The sequence below is a fragment of the Vanessa tameamea genome, chromosome 23, assembly GCF_037043105.1.
Source record: "Vanessa tameamea isolate UH-Manoa-2023 chromosome 23, ilVanTame1 primary haplotype, whole genome shotgun sequence".
Lineage (NCBI taxonomy): Eukaryota > Metazoa > Arthropoda > Insecta > Lepidoptera > Nymphalidae > Vanessa > Vanessa tameamea.
Genome location: NC_087331.1, coordinates 7072906 through 7079073, shown reverse-complemented (window position 1 = coordinate 7079073; position 6168 = coordinate 7072906). Strand labels below are relative to the sequence as shown.

Here is a 6168-nt window from a genome sequence, read left to right as displayed (position 1 = left end):
CAAACCGCTACAGAGAGTATTCTAAACAAACGGGATGCTTCCTCTCCCCCTAGCGCTTCGATTCAACATACATTCACACTCCCCGAATTTAGCGGTACTAAATTGAAGTATAACGACTCCGATCAAGGCCCTTTTATTGTCCACGCCTCACGAGTGGAACCCGACCCATCAGCTGGTTATACAATTAATTTACTTAAATTTGCTCAAATTATTTACAGAAATAAGGTCTCTGGTGTTATCAAGGGAGGAATTAAATCAGCAGGACGTAACCGTGTTGTTGTTGAATTTGAGAATGCTTCTTCTGCCAATAAATTCATTGACAGTCCATTGTTCCAGGAGCATAATTATAAAATAATTATCCCAGCTTTTCACATTACCCGAATGGGTATTGTGAAGCAAATTCCCATCGACTGGTCTATGGAGGAGTTTCTGAGTAGTATAGAATGCTCCACCCCAGGTTGCCGGGCTATAAAAGCAAGAAGGTTGAACCGAAAATCTGTTACTGACGATAAAACTGAATGGTTACCTACTCAAACAGTTGTTGTGACTTTTTTAGGTCAAACCTTGCCTGAGAGAATCTTTTGTTGTTACACTTCTCTTCCAGTAATCCTTTACTCCCTTCCCACTATCCAATGCAACAATTGCTGCCGCTTTGGGCACACTCAAGATAAATGCAGGTCCAAACCAAGGTGCTTTGTGTGTGCTCAACCTCATCATGGACGTTCCTGTAAAGTACCCCGTTGTGAGGCTACATGTCTGTCTTGCTCAGGTCCACATCTGGCTACTGACCTCAATTGCCCAGAACATATGAGACAGAAACAGATAAAAATTGTGATGTCAGAGGAAAATATCCCATACAATGAAGCCTCTCTCCGTTTTCGCCCTACCCGTCGCTCTTTTGCTGACTCCGCACGCTCTTCTCCGAACTCTATGTCCACTCCCACTCGCCCTACGATGAGCCCTCTCACTCCAATATATGAAATCTCCAGCCCTTTAATCCCTCCTGTTTCATCCCAACGGAAAACTGTTCTTCTCAACCAACGACCTCGCCCTCCCCTTAGTAAGGGATTCGATAAAGAAGCTCACTCTGCCCTAATTAGTTCTCCAAAATCTTCCCAACCTAATGGTTGTGCTCTTTTAACTTCAGATAATAATTCTAAACAAAATCTTGATTTATCCAATATTATCCAACTTTTGCTTTCTTTAATCGATATTATTACCAAACATAATATCAGTTTACCGTACATTGTCACTGAAAAACTTAATCAGTTCATTCCTAATTCTCTTAATAAAAATGGCGACAATTCTCCAATGGAATTGCAAGAGCATTAGACATAAAAAACATGAAATAATCTCTCTAATTACCTCCTACCATCCTCATATTTTGGCCATCTCGGAGACATGGTTAAAGCCGGGTTCTCGTTTTCGGATTCCTGGATATTCATGTCTCCGCGATGATCATGTTAGTGGATGGGATGGAAGTGCCCTTCTTCTTAAACAATCCCTTATCCATTCATTGATTCCTCTCCCTCACCACTCTCCCTCTTTTAATATTGTAGCCGTCAGGGCTATAAATACAACCTTCGTGTCAATTTATATTCCTTCTCCTAATTCTTCCATTATCTCTGAATTAAGCTCTATCCTCTTAACTCTTCCTATCCCTTTAGTTGTTGTAGGTGACTTCAACTGCCATCATACTATGTGGGGTTCCCTTCAGTGTGAGTACCCTTCTGCTCACCTCATTGATTTCTTTGATAATAATAACCTTTGCTTATTAAATGATGGCTCGCCTACTAGAAGAACTCCTCCATCTCAGAATCCCAGTTGTGTTGACTTGTCCTTAACGTCTCCCAATCTGGCCTCTCAGTGTAACTGGAAGGTATTATCCTGCTCATATGGTAGTGATCATCTCCCCATTCTTATCTCCTTATCCCATACTGTTCCTGTCTCGCCTATGCCATTTCCTCCTCTCTTAAAGTTTCGTATCTCGAAGGCTAAGTGGGCAGAATTTCAACAATGCGTTACAAGCCAGACAGACCAATTTCCTGTAACAACTGTTGAAAACTTTTTACAAACTTATAATGATTTTATTTCTGCTTTATTAACTTCGGCCAATCAATTCATCCCAATTAAAAAGTCTCCTAAAGATTTCATACCTTCGCCCCCTTGGTGGGATTATGAATGCACGGAAATCATCCGCAAACGGGATGAGATGGAAGAGGTCTTTATGGAGTTTCCATCTTTAGAAAACTACTTAAATTTTCAAAGTACAAATGCCAAATCAAAAAGGGAATTATCCTTGAAGAAACGTAACGGCTGGTTTCGTTTCTGTGAGAGTCTTTCTCCCCGAACCCCTTTTTCACTTGTTTGGAAAAAAATTAAAAACTTCCGAGGTTCTTTCAGTGATAGTAATCCTGTTTCTAACGACCCTTCTGTCTGGCTCTATGATTTTTTGGATAGGCTGGCTCCACCTTTTGTTCCTCCTGAAAATTGTTTTCCTTCATCTTCCCCTTCTCCTCCTTCCTATGATCGAATGGATGATCCTTTTACATGTGATGAGCTTTGCTCTGTTTTAGACAATCTCCACGACTCCTCCCCTGGTATTGATGGTATTCCTTATTCCTTTTTAAAGAAATGTTCTGACTGTTCAAAATTAATTTTACTCTCTATTCTTAACAAAATTTATGAAACTGGGTTTGTTCCTGAGTCATGGAAACATCAAATCATCATTCCTATCCTTAAACCCCATAAAGATCCTAAAGACCCCTCCTCCTATCGTCCTATTGCCTTATCGTCAGTTCTGGCTAAAATTATGGAACACTTAATAAAAAATAGATTAGAATGGATTCTTGAAAACAGGAATATCTTGCCAAAATCACAGTTTGGGTTTAGAAAAGGTATGGGCACGATGGATAGCCTGAGCGTGTTCTCTTCGGAAATTCGCCTGGCCCTCTCAAGGGGTCACCATCTTGTTGGTGTCTTTCTTGACGTCACTTCAGCCTATGATAATGTTCTCCTCCCGCTACTCAGGCAGAAAATGCTCCAGCTGAGTCTTCCCGCGAGGATGATTAATATTATATGTAACCTTTTCATGCAACGTTATATTTCTGTTCGAGTCCAAGGTACTATGCATCCCCCAAGAATAGTATGGAAGGGGTTACCTCAGGGCTCAGTTTTAAGTCCCATTCTCTATAATTTATATACTTCTGAACTTGACTCTTCTTGTTCATCCGATTGTAACATATTACAATACGCAGATGATATAGCTCTATATTATGCCTCAGAATCTATCGACGATTGCTCTGTTCGCCTTAATTCTGCTATACAAAATCTTTATATCTGGCTAGATGATCATGGCTTATCTCTGTCTGGTCTCAAAAGCTCTGCAGTGGTGTTTTCCAGAAAAAGATTGATACCGGATGTTAATATTATTCTGGAAAATGAGACCATCCAAGTAAAAAATAACGTAAAATTTTTGGGGGTATACTTTGACTCTCGAATGACTGGCACGGTACATCTTAACTACATTAAGGAAAAATGTGAGCTTGGTGTAAATGTTTTGAGGTCTCTTTCGGGTGTGTGGTGGGGTGCTCATCCCTACACTCAGAAACTCCTTTATAACGCCATTGTTCGGAGTCATTTTGATTACGGGTCATTCTTGCTTGAACCATGTAATAAATCTGCTTTAGCCGAATGGGACAAAATTCAAGCTAAGTGTCTCCGCATCATTTGTGGTGCCATGAAGTCCTCTCCCATAAAAGCTCTCCAAGTAGAATGTCTCGACCCTCCCTTATTTCTTCGTAGACAATATCTTTGTGATAGATTCCTCTACAAAGCTGTTCAAAATTCTTGCCACCCATTACTTACTTCTCTTTGTCAACTTTCAAATTTTATTCCATCTTCAACTTATTGGACTCATAAAGAAGCTCCTTGTCTTTTCAAAAGTTATGAAAAATTTATTGCAGCATCTCCTCTTTTTCAATTTCCTGGTAATCCTTTGTTTGCTGTTCCTTTTGATGCACTTGTTTTTAGGCCCAATGTAATTACATATTTTGGTATTAATAAAGAAGATCCTGGAGCCAACGCTCGATTTAAAAACCTCTTAAATGAGCAGTTTCCCGGATGGCGAACTATGTTTACAGACGCCTCTAAACTATCTGCAGACGACCCTGTGGGTTCAGCGGTGTGGGTTCCTGTCATGAAGCTGACCCTAAGTTTTAAATGCTCTCCCAGGATATCTATTTTTTCTGGAGAAACAATAGCTATTTATGAAGCTGTATCCCTGGTAGAATCCCACAACCTTAATAAAACCATAATTTTCACTGATAGTCGCAGTTGTTTAGAGGATATTTTAAAATTTCCCTTACGTTCTAGAGATGTTCACCCAATTAACCTCAAAACTCGGGAAGTTCTTTATAAGTGTCACTGTGCTGGAATTGAAGTAGCCCTTGCATGGATTCCTGGCCACTCCGGGATTTCCGGCAATGAACAGGCTGATATATGTGCTAAGTGGTCTATTCGCAATGGTACGGAGACTTATGCTAACTGTTTTGCCCAAGATTTACGTTCTCTCGCTAAAATTGATCTGAATAAGCGCTGGAATGATGTATGGAACTTTACCCGTCATGTAAAAGGTAAATTTTATGGCAGTTTACAACCTGATATTCCATTAAAACCCTGGTTTTTTGAGTTTCGTAACTACTCTAAATTTTCTACTTCGACAATAATTCGATTGCGTCTTGGCCATAACTGCAGCCCTCATTTTCTATCAAAAATCAGGGTTCGGGACCACTCTTTGTGTGAATGTGGCCTTGATGAGGGTACCGTTGAACATATTTTCTTTGATTGCACCAGATTCCCTGTTTCACTGTATGATGTTCTTCCTCCTACTTTCCCTCGCCCTTTCAACATGTCCTGTATTTTGTCTTCTTCAGAAATCTCTATTATAACTATTTTATTTAAGTATATTGAAAGATATAACATTAAACTTTAAATAAGTTTAAGTACATATTATTTATATAAGTATATTTATGTAGGTAGTTTTATTATTTTATATCTTAGTTGGTGTTTGTGTTGATATACTGTGATGTCCTATTTGTTTTAGATCGTGATACTGGTCATTTGGCAGAACGAAAAAGTGCTGTTTTAAGCAACCACGTGTATTTTTCAACCCTGACACTGGCAGAATTGTCAACCTATTGACAGAAGCCATAAGCTTAATAAATAATAATAATAATGCATTTTGAATACTTAAGATCTTTTCTCGTAAAGGGTTAATTTCCGTTAAACAAAACTCTCTGAAATCACTAAGGATGAAATAACTAAATCAAATACTTTGATAAAAAAACGTGAATTAACACAATATTATATAGATCTTAAAAAAGCGTAGAGCTAGTACATGTCGTTACTTTCAGGAACAATATATTATAAAAAAAGTATTTGATTCACATAACTTAATATTTCAAATATTGGAAAAAAGTTTAGAAATAAATACAAATTAAAAAAATAATCTAGACTGTAATTTTCGGTACTATCTACATTCCGAACTTATTCTGTAAAAGAACGATTTGTCAACATTTACAAAATGACAAAAGTGAAGTGCTTGTAGAGTCCCACTTGATGATTAAAGTATATTTTATTTTTCAACTGTTTCATCTGCTTTTATTGTGTGCTTTTTTTATGTATTTTTGTAGAATCAATAACTATAATTTTACAATTGTTTAATTAAAACAGAACATACCTATTATCTATTTTGTATTTAAAATAAATATTCACTATAATAATTTGAAAGCCAATGAAACATTAATGTATAGTTTTACTTGCTAATTACTGTTTATGGACAAATTATTGTATATTATATTTGCTTATACGTGTATTGTATATTTTTTGTAGTGACCCCACAATTGGATGAAATATAAATGGCGCTGTTGGAGATAGGGAATTTAATTTGAAGGAATGCGCTAATTAGTAACACTTAAAAAATATATTATGTATATATAATTAGTATTGTTAAAAAAATCTTGTCTAAATATAGTAATCAGACTACATATTACATTAAAAAAAATATTATTAACTTTTTATGCTTTTTCATCAACTAAAAGTTTATTTTGAAAAAGTCTACTATAAAAATTTATTTTTAATCTAATATTAAACTATATATATATTAAA

The 6168-nt window shown here is 36.8% G+C and overlaps 1 protein-coding gene across 1 annotated transcript in view; it reads left to right on the top strand.

Moving 5' to 3' along the window:
* LOC135193965 (serine protease inhibitor 77Ba-like) overlaps nt 1-6168 on the top strand; it is a 404929-nt gene that overhangs the window by 396523 nt on the left and 2238 nt on the right. The window lies entirely within an intron of this gene.